Raw genomic sequence first — 17,444 nt, forward strand, 5'->3', positions numbered from 1 at the left:
TGTCTAACTTTGTTTAATGTCTCATGAAATTTTCATGACCAGTTCAACCAAAATTAAGAACAAATAAATTAAAAAGGTGTAAGTGGGATAAGAGTTTTTAAATGAACTTTTCAACAATAATTATGCTTTATATCTACTTAAAAATAGTTTCTAAAATCTTTTTGATAACTTGAAATCTTAAATGATGGATATTCATTAAATATCTAGGTCATTTCCAAATAGGATGAAATATTGAAACATTAATTGCTGAACATAAGATTAAGTTTATTTAGTTTTGACATCTTGTTTTTTTAAGATTTATTTATTTATTTGAGGGGGGAGGGGCAGAAGGAAAGAATCTTCAAGCAGACACCCTGCTGAACACTGAGCCTGACACAGGGCTAGATGGGAGGACTTCTGAGATCATCACCTGAACGGAAACCAAGAGTTTAATCCACTGAGCCACCCAGGCACCCCTTAGGCATCTTATTTTTATATGATATAGAGAAGCTAAATATATTTAGGTCTGCTAATAAACATGAGAAACTATACTATGAAAAAGACATACGCCTCTAGAAATTATGAAATGATGAATTCTTAAACTTGCTATAGAATGGTACTTTGTGGTAGTTTGCAATTGCTTACTTTCTAGTTTTTATTACAGAGAAAAAAGGGGGTGTTATTAATGCTTTAAAATTTTTATCAATATATATAAGTGAAACTAGTAGGAATAATAAGAGTAAAGAAAAATCCTGGGCTCCTGGATGCTTAGCTGGTTGAGCATCAGACACTTGATTTTGGCTTGGGTTGTGATCTGGGGGTTGTGGAATTGAGCCCCACGGAATTGGGCTCCACACTCAGGAGTCTGCTTGGGGTTCTCTCTCTCCCTCTCCCTCTGTGCCTCTCTCTCTCTCTCTCTAAAGTAAATAAATAAATATTTTTAAAGATGATTAAAAAGAGAAAAAAGTCTGTATGCAAGGAAAATCAGATGTGTTTTTATAAGGTAAAAAAATAATTTTGTCCCAAATTAAAATGACTGTTCCAGAATGAGAAAGAGGAAACTGTAAGATAAAAAATGGCATAGATATTTTAAAAATAAGTTGTAGAAAGCTTGAGGAAAAGGAATTTTATCTGTGGTCAACTTGCTAAGATTGAGTAAATTTGTAAGACTTTGAAAAATGAGTCAATATCCAAAGAACACTGATGCAAAACTAGAATTTGGTTTTCTATTAAAAATTACAAAGTTTTCTTAGATTATTGGTCTTCTCTTTAAAAAGAAATCATAGGGGTGCCTAGGTGGCTCAGTTGGTTAAGCATCTGCCTTTGGCTTAGGTCATGATCCCAGGGTCCTGGGATTGAGCCCCATGTCTGGCTCAGCAAGGAGCCTGCTTCTCCCTATCCCTCAGACTTCCACTCATGCTTCTGCTTTCTCTCTCTCAAATAAATAAATACAACATTTTAAAGAAATAAAAAGAAATGATATAAAGGTTTTTCTTTACCTTTTAACTAACCTACCTCAGAAACCAAGATTTTGTGTCTTATCAAAATAATTTCCTGTGCTTCATGTTGTCTTTATCAGGTCTTTGATTAATTAAGAAAACTAAATTTCTCATATTAAGAGCTAAGATTTTAAAGAGCTATGTAACTTTCTGTATTTGCCTTTGAGATATTTTGTCACTTTGGTTAAATAGATAGCTCCATATTGTTTCACAGTGATCTGTGATCCTATTTAGCCAAATGTCCAAAGCTTTTGACATTTTTGACAACTTTCCCAAATAAAATTCTAGATGGAGTACTTTTTGGGCTCAAACTAATTTTGACATTTCCCAGAAGGTCCCTGGAAATTCTCAAAAGAATTTGTCTCTCACCTTGTAAAAGAAAGATATTAAACTAATTAGATTTATCTGGCATGTTAAATTACATGGGAAACATTGTCAAATAAGTGATGATAAACCTTCTTAGGTTATACGTGAATGGATATATATTACAAACATAGATGCTCCAAGGACGCCTGGGTGGCTCAGTGGTTGAGCATCTGCCTTTGGCTCAGGGCATGATCCTGGTCCCGGGATCGAGTCCCACATCGGCTCCCTGTGAGGAGCCTGCTTCTCCCTCTGCCTATGTTTCTGCCTCCCTGTGTGTCTCTCATGAATAAATAAATAAAATATTTTTAAAAATCTACAAAAGAAATAATTTCTTTATCAAAGGAACTCTCATCAGATCTGTAAAATGAGTGAAAATATCAGTGTGGGTGACAAAACATGAGAGACACCTAACTCCGGGAAAGGAACAAGGGGTAGTGGAAAGGGTGGTGGGCGGGGAGGGGGTTGGGGTGACTGGGTGATGGGCACTGAGGGGGAGCACTTGGTGGGATGAGCACTGGGTGTTATGCTATATGTTGGCAAATTGAACTCCAATAATAAAAAAAAAGATTTGTAATCATGGCCATTTTAAGTCATTTATGATTCACAGTTATTCTTCTTTGAAAACATTTGATTTTTCTCTGAAAGCGTTTACAGTCAGCTACAGCAAGAATGCTCTGTGATGACCTCACTTGAATAACCTTGGAACCATACCACTGAACCAAGTAAGAATTTCTATAACTATTGAAGAAGCTGATAGGTTCATAAAATTGTTAACTCAAGAGTAAGCAGAACCAGAATTGAATTAATTACATGAGACTGAATGAACAGATGAGGATGATTATAATTTTTTGGTGACTCTTTGTATGGAACATTGCTGGTTCTTTAATTTTTGTATTCCAGATCTAAGGAAACCTTTTTCTCTTTTCTCTTAAGTTATCTATAACTTACAGAAACTTGGTAAAGTATACTTTTGTGAACAAGATGAAACAATAAATTTTCTCTCTTCATGATCCCTCCAGAATTTGGAAATTCTTAGTGAGTATTCTTATTTTTATGGCAATATAGTTAGTTGCATACGTTCATAAGAATCTGTTATTCTTGAAACAGGACAAAATTGGAAACATTGGAGATGTAAAATTTTATATAAAATTTATATAAAAATGTATATAAATATATATTTGGCTGGAATGTCATATTTGAGAATATGCATAGAATTAAATATGACCAGACAGCTTTAAAGAACTGAGGTTGACTTTATGGAGCCGGTAGAACCATTGGAAAAGCTACTTAATACTGTAAGGGTTCCCAACCTTACAATGTGAGTAAGGAAGGTCAATTCCTGGCAGGCCCAGGAAACTCAAAATATCTGAGGGACCTCAGAAAAAGAAGAATTCACCTGAATCTATAAATATTGCATGCAAAGTCTGATGGCTATTCCTTGGCTTGGCTTCTTTTCTGTAAGAGGCTTTTATAAATTCCAATTTAAGATACTTCTGAAAAGTTCCAGCAAAGAGACCTTAAAAAGAGTTTACATGGTCAATCGTCATTCTTGCAGCACTTACGTAAATAATTAGGCTAAGTTTAATGACACTAGGTTTATTTTGCAAACTAGGTATTCCTATTGTGACGATCTTTGATAGGAATGGGGGTGAGTATTGAGAAAAAAATGTGTGTTTAATAGAAATCTATAGCATACCCTTGTAGGTATTAAATTCCAACCCTGTTCATTGTCTTTCAGGTTTGTTATCTACCTTTAAACTGCATTTGGTCTTGAATTCTTTATAGCTTCATCCAATGCTGGCTACAACACTCCAAATTAACATTTCCAATTTTTCTCCTTCCAGTTTTCTCCAGAATCATTGAGAATCAAAACTGTCCTTTTCTCAAAGCCCTGCAAGCTGAAGCTGGATGAGTTGGTAAAACTTTCACAGAAATCACCATAATGGATCATGTATAAGCAAACTGTGTGGGTTACTCAGAAAGTTCACTGTAACACAATGCCATGACCACTAACATTCAAACTGCAAACCAGGAAATCCATTGGATTACCACTGCTGTCCTTACTCTACCATCTTTTTTTTTTAAGATTTTGTTTCTTTATTCATGAGAGACACAGAGAGAGAGACATACAGAGACACAGGAAGAGGCAGAAGTAGGCTCCATGCAAGGAGCCTGATGTGGGACTCAAACCCAGGAATCCGGGATCACACCCTAAGCCAAAGGCAGGTGTTCAATCGCTGAGCCACTCAGGCGTCCCCTTTACTCTACCATTTAAAAGTACTTTGAGTCCAACACCTAGAAATCTTCTCAACTAGCTGCCTGCTTGTCTCAGAAACTGGGTTTCAAACTATTAATCTTTGCTTTCCTTTTATTTTCATAGAAATATTTCTCATTAAATGCTTGACTGCTAGTACCATCCAGCAAATACCTCCTACTACCAAGTCCCAATAGATTCAGCTGGTCCTTAATGAACAAAAGGCAATCAAATGAGAAATGAAGCTATATTGTTCAAGGTAAAGAAAAACGTCTCTTCTTTCCTTCAACAATAGGAGAAACTGACAAAGATTCTTTGCTTGACCAAACTTTAGTTAGGCTCCTGAAACTTCTAGGTTCATCTGTGTACTCCCTTGTAAAATCCACTTCTGGAAAGAATCCAGAATCCTCCACCCTTGATATCTGATTAGGTTTCTCATTTTCTACCATCCCCCAGGTGATATCTGATCACACTGAACTGTCTTTAGAAAAGAATCCTGTCAGAGCGGTTTAGCCAAAATTCCCCCTAACCCTGATGTTTTCCCCTTAATTTGTTATCCACTGACCTCCATCCTACTCCTTGGCTATAAATCCCCACTTGCTCATGCTATATGGTATGTGCTTAATCTGTGTACTGGGAAATCTAACATCCACTCCCATTCTTTAATTCAGACTATCACTGCTTACTGCCAAAGCAACCATGCTTCCTACCACATTGAGTCATTTGTATCTCCTGTTCCTTCTACCTGGATTCCTGTTGTCTGTCCTCCACACTTGATGGACTAACTTCTGCTGTCTTTTAAAATCTTTTCTTAGACATAATTTACTTTGGGAAACCTTCTTTACCCCAGTGGTGTACTAGAGTTAGCTTGCCCTGACTTTCATAAGCCTATTATACACATCTCTTGCCAACTTCTGTGTTCAGTGACATCATGTTGATAGCTTAAAACTGGCCATGATGAAGACACTTACAACGTGAAAATCAGCAAACATCACAAATCAGGACTTTTATTTTTTCAGAGAACTGATTGTTAAACATTTACCAGCACACTACTGCCCTGTCTCCTCCCCACATATTCCAAATGTGTGTTAGATGGCTGTGCTATCAGTTCTGATAATACCCTAACACCCATCATTATTTACTGTAGGTTATTTGTCTGTCTCCCCCTCCAGGCTGAAATTTTCTTGAGATACGATATCTCTAGAATCTTATCTATGTTGCTCACTGAAGGTACTAATTAGTACTCTTTGACAGACTGGTCATCTGAACGAATACCTTTCAGAATGCTTGCTTGTTAAACACTTGCAAACCCTGGGAGAAACATTAGCAGACAAGACAGTTCCTGGCTGCCATCTGCAGTGAATCACATATTTGCCTGAAGAATATGGACTCAGAGCAAGGGGAATGAGTTGGATACTTTCTATCACCTATGCTATCAAGCTGTGACTTGATGCAGGTATTTCATCTTTGTCACAGATATAGATAGGTCTGCCCTACAGAATAGACCATGCTATTTATGGTCCAGGGCTCCTTTTGTCTCCATATTATCAAGCAACAGGAAAGACCGTAGTATTTGCCTCTCTGATTCACCCTGTTCTTGGCTGCCATTGTTCATCAGCCACCCCTTACAGTTAACACCAAGAGCCTCCAATAGCATATGAATCCAGTAATAGTTGGCATAGAATATTTCAAAATCCACTCATATACTGGAGATAGAAATGGTATCATAAGCAGAGCTCTGGTGCAGAGAAGAACCATTCTAAAATAGCCCTAGCCAGAAGCTTAAGAGTTCTATTTCAGCTAGCTATCCTTGATCTGTGACTACAAATTCCTGGACAAGTGGAAGCACCCTTGGGGATTCCAAGAATATTTATGGAGGACTACTTCCTTAGTGCTGCTATTCAAAGTATGATCTGAGGGATGCCTGGGTGGCTCAGTGGTTGAGCATCTGCCTTTGGTTCAGGGCATGATCCTGGGGTCCTGGGATCGAGTCCTGCATCGGGCTCCCCGCAGGGAGCATGCCTTTCCCTCTACCTATATCTTTGCTTCTGTGTGTGTGTGTATGTGTCTCATGAATAAATAAAGAAAATCTTTAAAAAAGTAAAAGGAGAGGGAAGAGCTATAGTAGAGTATAATGAATTGTTCTGATTGAACAAGGGTTGAAAAAGAAGCCATTACATTCTTTTCAAATGAATTGGTGAGATTCCCTTTCAGTTGTTGGACTCTCTAGGTTACTTTTGGAGGTGTGTATTGTATTCACCCATACTCTCTGGGAAGCAGATTTTGGCTTGGTATTCTTTACCTATCAAAGCACAGACAAGTGCACAAACAGACAGGAAGGAATAGATAATGAGTACCCAGCAGGCTGGCAGCCCAGATCCCAGACAGCCTTTCCCAATCCATTAAAACTTCTCCACTTTGCATTTGTTTGGTCATCTGTTTGCTCTCTGACAGCTCCGCACCACCTCCCACTCTGCTCTATAAACACCAGGAACCACTGTGTCAGAGTTTTGTTATTGTTTCTGCTGTGAGGAAACAATGACCATGACAACCTCGACAATGAATCACTTCTAACTAAAAGAATATGGCATAAGTGGTAGTGTATGACTAGGTCACAATGTATCTCAGATCACTAGCTCTGGAGGAATGTCATGAGGACATTCAGCCAGCTCTATGAAGATATGTACTTAGTGAGGAACTAAGTCTTCTTGCAAAAAGCTCTGTGAGGTATTATAGAAGTGGGTCCTTTAACTCCAGTCAAACCTTCAAATAACAGCAGTCCTGGCCTGCATCTTAAAGAATATTTTTCTATTTTAGAGAGAGAGAGAGAGAGAGAGAGAGACAGAGAGACAGAGAGACAGAACATGTGAGTGGGGTAGGAGCAGAGGGAGAGGGAGAGAGAAAATCTCAAGCAGTCTCCTTGCTGAGCATGGAGCCCCAACACGGGACTCAATCTCACAACCCTGAGATCATGACCTGAGCTGAAATCAAGAGTTGGATGCTTAACTGATTGAGCCACCCAAGCACCCCTCCCCTTTTTAATTTATTTATTTATTTATTTTATTTTTAATTAATTAATTTATTTATTTATTCATTTATTTATTTATTTTTCACCCCTCCCCTTTTAAAGATTTTTTAAAATTCTGTCCTACATCTTAATTGCAACCTCATGAGAGAGTCACCCAGCTGACCTTCAGAAACATGTGGGATAATAAATGCTTATTGCTTGAAGCTGCTGAATTTGGTGGCAAGTAGTTATGCAACAATAGGTAACTAATAAGATAATTTTCAAATAATTTGCTCCCTCAAAAAAGCAGACTGATATTACTAGAAGCAATGCATGAAGTTGCTATTCTATGTCCCCTGGTTTTGCTTAACAATTTTCTCCATAAGAGACATCACATATCTGCTCTTCTTTTAAAGATTTTGTTTATTTTTTTTTTATTTTTATTTGGGAGATTGAAAGTACATGAGCTGAGGTAGGGACAGAGGGAGAAGAAGAGAGAGAATCTCAAGCAGACTCTGCACTGAGTGTGCAGAGCCAGGCATGGGGCTCCATCCCACAACCCTGAGATCATGACCTAAGCCGAAGCCAAGAGTCCGACGCTTAACCAACTAAGCCACTCAGACGTCCCCATATCTACTCTTCTTAAAGTTTTAATTAGCTTTTGTGGAGGCTATAGCATTTATTTAGGGGTAAAATTGAATGGGCAAATTAGCACATTGGAAACTCTAAGAGACCAACCAACGGGGATTGAAAATCTGCTTAAAAATAACCAAGAGACAGGAAATCAAGGTGGCTAGAGAATAAATAGTGGTTTCAAAGAGGAGGTAAGGGGCACGCTCAGTGGTTGAGTGTCTGCCTTTGTCTCAGGTCATGATCCTGGTTGTCCTGGGATTGAGTCCCACATCAGGCTCCTCATAGGGATTGTGCTTCTCCCTCTGACTATGTCTCTGCCTCTCTCTCTATGTCTCTCATGAATAAATAAATAAAATCTTTTTTAAAAGAGGAGGCAAATCATTTGCAGTATATTCTGTGGAGAATAAAATTGTTTTTTCTAACCAACGAAAAGTGAACTGATACACTTGAAAAAATGCTAAATTGGAAACAAATGGAAAAGCCAACATCTTTTGTAGTAAATTTTCCTATCCAACTCACATACCCTTCTATAAATTTGAAGATAGTACTGTAACAGTGGGTAAGCTATTTGTCCCTGATATACTCTGCAATGAGAGCTTCTAGAACAAAATGCAAGTGCATCATCACAATCCACAAACAATTAGAAATAAAGATGTATTGAGCACCTGTTGTGTGCCAGGCAAGGGACTCTGCATGGGGAAAGGTGGTTTAACTTTAACCCTCTACTTGGTAGCTCAAGCCCAAGTATAGACTCCTCCTCACCAGGCCTGCCCCTCCTCTTCTCCCTCCTCAACACTCTTCTCCCACAAAATAGACAAGAGTAAAGGTAGAGGATCTAAAAATAGAGCTAGAATGGAAGGGGAAATTCCTGCCACTGCTGCTAATGAGACATCATAATAATAAACATAATTTATGTAACTTCAATATATACTAAAGTTTTATATTCATTTTGTCTTTGAACCCAAAATAACTTCATTTCCTCCACTCCTCTCTCACCTCTAGATACCTGCTTCTTTACCAAAGATAATGCTGGCTTTCTCCCTCTTAGATTTCTAGATTTCTTTTCTAAAATGAAGATAATGGGGACCCTGGGTGGCTCAGTCAGTTAAGCTTTCGAATTTGATTGCTGCTCAGGTCATGATCTCAGGGTTGTAAGATTGAGCCCCTCATTGGGTTTCCCGCTGGGCATGGAAGCCTGCTTAAGATTCTCTCTCTCTATCTCCCTCTGCCCCTCCCTACTCTAAAAAAATTAATTAAATAAATAAAATGAAAATAACAATGCCCCTCATGAGGTTGATCAGAGCATGTAATGACATCATGTATGTGCGAGGGCCAAACCCTGTGAAAATTGAATGCCAGCATGTTAAAGGGATGCAGAAAATGCTGGAACCTCTTCAAGGAACAGAAAATGGTGCAATTTGCCATGAGCACAGAGGGCTTGAGCGAGAGGACTGGCAATGTACTCTGAATCTATGGCACAGGGGTCATTAAATGCTGACTCAGAACTCTATAAATAATGTCAGAAAATCTATCCTGGCTAAAATACTGTTGCCTGGGGTAGGAGTGGGTACAGTTTGGTATAAGAATGTCAGGAATAGGGCAGCCCAGGTAGCTTAGCGGTTTAGCACTGCCTTCAGCCCAGGGTGTGATCCTGGAGACCTGGAATCAAGTCCCACGTCCGGCTCCCTGCATGGAGCCTGCTTCTCTCTCGGCCTGTGTCTGTCTGTCTGTCTGTCTCTCTCTGTCTCTTATGAATAAATAAATAAATAAAATCTTTTTAAAAAGAATGTCAGGAATAATAGTATTATTTCAAGTGATAATGACATGCAAATGTTATATTTTGTTTCCTTCTACTTCTTCAAGGTCTTATTTATTGTGGTTAATATACATCATTTCTTTTTTCTAGAATTCTAACTCCTAAATTTAATTTCAAATAAAGCTGTGTACATATAACACTCGCATTTTACTCACAGCTTTCTGATAGCAATGTTATTCCAAGACTTTAGGAGATAGGGGCTGGAGGGAGGTGACAGCCAGGGCAAGCTGTTTGTCTTGTTGTCTGTTGATAGGCAGTAGAATGTCTCTGAGAATGTCTAGGTGATGAGACTATAACCAGCTTCAGGAAAACTGATCTGGGCAACTGTGAGCTATTAAAGAGAAATTATTCTGACATTTGTGGGGTTTTTTGTTTTTGTTTTTATTGAAGTTCGATTTGCCAACATATAGTATAACACCCAGTGTTCATCCCATCAAGTGCCCTCCTCAGTGTATTCTGACATTTGTTAAAACAGTAATGAAGACTTCATTCAACACTATTGCAGAAGGGGAGAGCGATTGAACTCAACTCCAAATACAGCAAAGACAGCTAGAGATTTATAGCCAGTGAGTAGAGTAAAGTGGTCAGTGGCTGGGAAATTATTAAGAGGAGACATCAAAATGAGGGGGGTTCTTGCTAAAGGCAGGCCAAGGACTTAGACATCAAAGGTGAAGGATAAGGAACTTGATCAAATATCAAGAATGGGGGATTCTTAATAAAATGACTTAGCAGTATTCTTGCTAAAGACAGGCCAAGGGCAGCAGGCCAAGGTCATGGCCTAGTTCAGAAGAGGGCTCAGAGGAGTTTGACTAAGTTTGGTCAAGAAGAGTGTCTTTCCACCAGTGAGAATGGGGAAAATTAACAAGGCAGGAAACAACAAATGTTGGAGAGGATGTGGAGAAAGGGGAACCCTCTTGCACCGTTGGTGGGAATGTGAACTGGTGCAGCCACTCTGGAAAACTGTGTGGAGGTTCCTCCAAGAGTTAAAAATAGATCTGCCCTTCAACCCAGCAATTGCACCGCTGGGGATTTACCCCAAAGATACAGATGCAGTGAAACGCCGGGACACCTGCACCCCGATGTTTATAGCAGCATTGTCCACTACAGCCAAACTGTGGAAGGAGCTTCGGTGTCCATCGAAAGATGAATGGATAAAGAAGATGTGGTTTATGTATACAATGGAATATTACTCAGCCATTAGAAATGACAAATACCTACCATTTGCTTCAACGTGGATGGAACTGGGGGGTATTATGCTGAGTGAAATAAGTCAATCGGAAAGGACAAACATTATATGGTCTCATTCATTTGGGAAATATAAAAAAAGTGAAAGGGAATAAAGGGGAAAGGAGAAAAATTGAGTGGGAAATATCAGAAAGGGAGACAGAACATGAGAGACTCCTAACTCTGGGAAACGAACAAGGGGTGGTAGATAGGGAGGTGGGCGGGGGGTGGGGGTGACTGGGTGACGGGCACTGAGGGGGGCGCTTGATGGGATGAGCACTGGGTGTTATTCTATATGTTGGCAAATTGAACACCAATAAAAAAAATCAGAAAAAAAAGAGTGTCTTTCAGTTTTATAGTCACTTTTGCAAGACTATCTTATATTTGTGTTCAGGGAATATTAATAAGAAATCTCAATGTTGGAAACAAAAAAAAAAGAAGAGTGTCTTTGCCAGGATACAGTTACCTGGAAGAGAGTGATAGGGGTGAGGGGAAGTCTGGGCAGCCTTTATAGAGGTAGAATACAGGATGGGTTACTTTCTCTGATGGGCCCTCCCTACTATGGACAGCTCCCTTGATGTGGGAAAGGAAAAAAGCAGATCATCTGGGAGAGCATTCTCTCAATGACCTCTAGGTATCCAGTCGAGAGGCACTGGTCAGTGAGGTAGTCTAATAATAGTTCCCAAACAAATGTCCACAATACCAATCCCCAGAACCTGTAAATGTTACTTTACTTGGAAAATGACAAGTTGCATACATAATTAAATTAAGGATTTTGACATGGGGAGATTATCCTGGGTTATCTGGATAAGCCCTAAATGCCATTTGAAATGAATTTATAAGAGGCAGGAAGGCAGAGGGAGATTTGTACACAGAAGAGGACACAACATGACCGTGGAAACAAAAATTAGAGTGATGTGGCCACATGCTAAGCAATGCTGACAGCCCCTAGTTGCTGATAAAAGGCAAAAAATAGATTCCTCCCTAGAGCCTCTGGAGTGAGCATAGCCCTGCCAACGCCTTGGTTTGGGCTCAGTAAAATTGATGTTGAATGTCTGGCCTCTGGAATTCTGTGAGAATGAATAAGTTTCTGTTCTAAGCCACCAGGTTGGTGACAACTTGTTGTAGCAGCCTCAGGAAACTAATACAGTCAGGCAAAGCAACTTCAAGGTTAACATCAGCATCGTCATCCTGCCTGATACACACCAGCCACTGAGTATGTGGTCATGAATGAATGGAGGTAACTACTGGTCTCAGTCTTTGGGTGAGCACACTCATCCTCATGCAGGAGATTGCAAGGAAGCAAGGTCTTAGTATCTCTGACCCATGACCGCTGGATGCCATCTGCTTCACAAAGGGCAGCATATTCAGGAGTCCCCAACCTTTCTCCCATGTAAACCCTGAGCCAGGATCCCTGTAGAAGTGAAAATACAACCCTACCTCCCATCCTGAGCATTGAATTGGGGTTTCTCTGTGCTGAGACCTCTCCGGAGATGGCTTTCAGGAATATGACCAAAAATGCCCATAATGTAGAGATCTCTCTGGTCTCTCATTGTAGGGTGGGAGACTTAGTAGGCCCATCTTGAAGAAAACCCCTTTTTGCTGATAATCACGGATGTGGGCTGGATGAAACAGAACCTGATCTTAAATATGCACTCACGTGTAAGGCATGATCAGCCTTTATTGATAATGGCACATATACTAAAATCTTGGGAAGGTAATCTCCAGAACATTCCTCCATTGCTGCTTTCTGTGGATATGATAGCTTAGAACTTTAGCAGAGATTCATTTTGTTACAACAAAATGAAATCTTGAGACTATGATGTATTGCAGCTGTGTACAGCCAGAGGTGGGTGCAGCTGGACTGTGGTCACTATCCTATTGGCCTCCAATCCATCTCTTCCTCCTCTCAGTAAGGGATCCTGGGTCTCAGTGGGCTCTGGAGGTGTCCCTGCCTTGCTCCTGCCCTGTGTTGATCCTCTTCTTTCTTTCTCCAAAGTCATGCCTGCCCTTCTTATCTCTCTAAACTCAGAAATAATTCCAAAGTTTACAGGATGCAGGAAACTATATCTGCACCTGGCAATTCTGGGGTGCCGGAATTGACACAAAAATGACTGCTGCCTTGCAAATGGATCTATTGCAAGTTGATTAGTATTATTAGGTGAGTTTGGAATTTACTTAATAAGTGACAGGTACTGTCCCAGCTTGTGATGTGTAGCAAATCACAAATGGTAACAATATCGTACAGCAGCATTATTACTATCTCCAAGTAACAGTGCTGACTCAAATAGGGTGCCATGTCCAAAGTTACAGACCAAATAAAAGATTGAAGCAGGATGCTGACCTGTACCTGCCTGATTGCTAAGCACTATTTATTTCATTCTAAAATGGATTCTGGGGATGCTTGGGCAGTTCAGTCAGTTAAGCATCTGCCTTCAGCTCAGGCCATGATCCTGGGGTCCTGGAATTGAGTCCTGCTTATCCCTCTGCCTGTGTCTCTGCCTCTCTCTGTGTCTCTCATTAATAAATAAAATAAAATGGATTCTGGTCTAACAGACTGCCATAGGTAGCCATGGTTCCACCTCCCAGGGCCTCCACTGGCACTTGTGTCACCCTGACTTGCCCCCAAATCTGGATTTCAGAACCAAATAACCCCCAAGCATTAAGCCTGGGATACAGAAGCAGCCATGCTGATTCAGCATAACGCCAGCTCTGCCCTACTCCCAGCTGCACCCTGACCTCCTGCAACATGCACATGAACTTTCACAAAGGGTTCACCCCTAGTCTGTGCAGCACTCACGATCTCCTCTTGACCTTCTCAATTGCCATGGACAGAAGCCTGGTTTTACCCATTTAGCTCAACTTGGCTCTCTCTGTCCTTCGCCTACCTCGGGTAAACCTGCCTTGTGGTCAGGTTTGAATCAGATCCTGTGTATTCTTAGAACATATGCCTTCTCCCGTCCCTCAGTGGCACAAACTTTACACAGGACCCCTGCAGTCAGGACCAAGCAGGCTGGGTGGGATGTGCCCAGGGGTGAAAATGTTACACAGATGGGGCATGGCCCAGGGAAGGCTGACAGTCTGATATCCAGGAAGTCATTCATTTGCTGAATTTACCAATTTTCCAGCATGGCAGAGGTCAGAAACTTGCTCTGCAGCATGAATCTATCTCATTTGCAGGGGCTGACTCATCTGCCCATACTCAGGAACCTACTGGAACTGGGCAGATTTGAAAGACTGCAGAAAAGACTTGCACAAGCCCACTTGTGTGGGGGCTGAGGAGAATCCTGGGAAGGCACTCATGATTCATATATTTAGGAGAAACATAGGTGGCTGCTGGTGGCTGTCGGCGAAGAAATAGACCCAATCAAAGTCTACTTGCAGGAGAGGCTCAGGAGCCTCCGGGAAAGGATTCAAGCTTTGTCCACTGCATGAGACAAGGCACACTTTAGGGACTGGTGGGGAGGCCTGCCACAAGACTGTTTCAGGTCGTAGTAGGGGTACAGAGGTCTGATGCAAAATGAAATTCATCCTGAGGGAGAACAGAGCCAGACACAATTATGTCAGCCCAGAAACAAAGGCTTGTCATTAGGGAGGTAGAGCTATTCCAATGACAGCCCTGAGACTAGAATTCCTGGTAGTACCTGTTCCAACACCTCATAGACCAGTATAGGTAAATGGTTCAAAAATAATTAATGAATAAATCACAGTGATTCTCAAATGCTGTTCCTCAGTACCCATCCCTTTTTTTCAGAAGGCTAACGTCTTCTTTTCGGCACTTGACAGCTGGCGGGAGGTGCGTTCTGTGCATCTGTCTGGGATGATTGCGGGGTGGGGGGGCCTCCTGCCCTCCTCCCACAGGCTCCAAGCACAAGCTAACTCTCTGAATGGGGCCCTGCAGTGCGCTAACCTGGTGACCCCACGGGCATGACTGCTTTGCATTCACAAGACTGAATTTTTGCCACTGAGAGGGGTTTGTGAAATGGACCTGTCCCAGCTCAGTGTCAAGTGTAGTGAGTAGAATTTTTCATCAGCAGCAATCTTGTTCTTGCAACTGCGCTCAAGGTCCATCCTGGAAAAAAAAATCTTCCTTTTTGCTGAGAACTTAGGAATCCTCCCTGAGGAAACAGAACCTTGATTTCTAAGTGAATTTGCAATGCCTTTTCATATCAGTTTGGGAGGGGAGGATACAGAAGCTGTGCCATGCTCACAGATAAGACTGGCTCTGGTTTGGGGGCGCCTGAGTGGCCCAGTTGATTAAATGTCTGCCTTTGGCTCAGGTCATGATCTCAGGGTCCTGGGATCCAGCCTGGCATGGGGGCTCCCTGCTCCTACCTGCTCCTGTGCTCTCTCTCTTTCTCTCAAATAAATTTATAAAATATTTTTTTAAAAAGACTGTCTCTGGTTTAGTGACCTTTAGGGTTGGATGAATGAATGCAGAAATAAATGAATGGGTGAATAACAGGATGCCTACATTAACCAATGGTTCTGTGCATCAGAATCACCTGTAGAGTGCCTTAAAACACAAATATGGGCCTCACCCCAGAGTTTCTGAGTCAGTCTGTCTGGGACAGGCCTGAGACTTTGCATTTCTAACAAGTACCAGGTCAGGCTGCTGGTCCAGGAAGCACACTCTGAAAACCACTGGCATAAAGCCATCAGCGGGGGACCCACTTAGGCCATGATTATTGCGACTACAAACTTTCAACCTGAGCCTGCCAAGTAGCTCACAGGTGCAGTCTAAAATGGATCCCTGGAAAAAAATAAAATAACAAAATTTAAAAACAAATAAAACAAATAAAATAATAAATAAAATAAAATAAAATAAAATAAAATAAAATAAAATAAAACAAAATAAAATGGATCCCTGGGACGCCTGGGTAGTTCAGTTGGTTAAGTGTCTGTCTTCAGCTCAGGTCATGATCCCATTGTCCTGGGATCGAGTCCGGCATCGGGCTCCCTGCTCCTCGGGGACCCTGCTTCTCCCTCTGCCTGCCACTCTCCCCTGTTTGTGCTTTCTCTCTCTCTCTGTCAAATAAAGAAATAAATAAACATTTCTTTAAAAAAAAATGAATCCCCTGGCTTAGTGGTTTGGGGAGCTACGGGCAGGTTTCCTATTTTACCTTTCAGCAAACTCTCTTGGGTGGTGTTAGGGTGTTAGATTTGAGAGGGGGGGTTGCGTGTGTACATCTGTGCTGCTGCCCTGACAGGTACTGTTGTCCCTTTCCGCACCCATAGTGCTTCTGCTGACCTTTTCCTGGGTCTCTCTTTTGACTACTTCCCTAAAATGCTGGGGAGTTTTCTTATCCAACCAAGAGGGTACAAACACCTTTGAGCACAGGTCTCAGCCAATCCTTTCATGGCATTTGGTGACATCTAGTGGCTAACAGGAGAATCTGTGCTCATACTTACAGAACGTTCTGGAAAATTAACTGAGGAGTGTAGAAAGCAAAAACACCTACTTGTGAACTCCCTAAGGAAGGCTTCCTGAAGGAGCTTAGGAGGGCAAGGTAATGACTGGGTCTGTATGACATGAGTCAAAATGGATTTCTTGTTCTTTTGGCAGCTGTGACAGAAATTAGAAGCCATTAAAGAATCTCAAATCACCTGTCACTGTATCCTCAGTGTGAATGATTTACTAGAAATGATACTTAATAAAAAGTGTCCTTGAATAAAACTGAATCAGGTAATACCAATTTGTTATTTGCTTTCCATCTCAGAGCATTTCTTTGGGCCCCAAGCTATAAGCAGAGCCAAGGATAACAAGCCATTTCCAGGCTGGCCACATAAAGACTTGTAGAAGTTCAGGTGCAGCTGGTAGTAACCTGAGGGTATCCAGGCCTGAATGTCTTTAAGAGGTGCAATTGTCAATAGCAACTACATATGCAGAAATGTAAGATAACCCCCCCCATGTCAAAGGCATTTAAAGTCATCATGGGAGGTGCAAGATATTGTAAATAATCATATGCAATCTGTACTTTAATAGAAAGTTTAAATTACTTGTTACAGGAATGAATGTAGGGGAGGCAATCAGGAATCATGAAGAAGTCGTTCTTAGAGCTGCTCTTCTGGGCCTTTAGCCATTAGAGAGTGCCGCACAGGGTCACAAAATGTGGTCATGAGACCAGGAGCATCAGCAGATTTTTTTAAAGACTTTATTTATTTATTCATAAGACAGACACACACACACACACACATACACACACACACACACAGAGTAGAGACACAGGCAGAGGGAGAAGCAGGATCCCTGTGGGGAGCCCGACACAGGACTCTATCCCAGGACCCTGGAATCATGCCCTAAGCTGAAGGCAGATGCTCAACCACTGAGCCACCCAGGTGCCCCAGATTCTTAAACACAAACCCAGAATCACCAGATTTCAGAAACTCTAGGAGTGAGGCCCAGTAACCACTGTTTTTAGAAGCCCCACAGATGATTCTGGTGCACACTAAGGTATGCGAACCAATGGTTAAGAACAAGCTTTAAATGCCCTGAAAAACCTCATAGTGTTTAGAGACTATTAATAAATTCATGGAGGAGACTGAATTACTTATATAATAACATAGGCTTCTTTTTTAGAACATATAAAGGTGCCTTAGATCTTCCATATATGATTCAATGAAAGGAAGGGGATTTGTTTTTACTTTCTGGCTTTTGGAGAATGC

This window comes from Canis lupus, chromosome X (genome assembly GCF_048164855.1).
Source record: "Canis lupus baileyi chromosome X, mCanLup2.hap1, whole genome shotgun sequence".
NCBI classification, from domain to species: domain Eukaryota; kingdom Metazoa; phylum Chordata; class Mammalia; order Carnivora; family Canidae; genus Canis; species Canis lupus.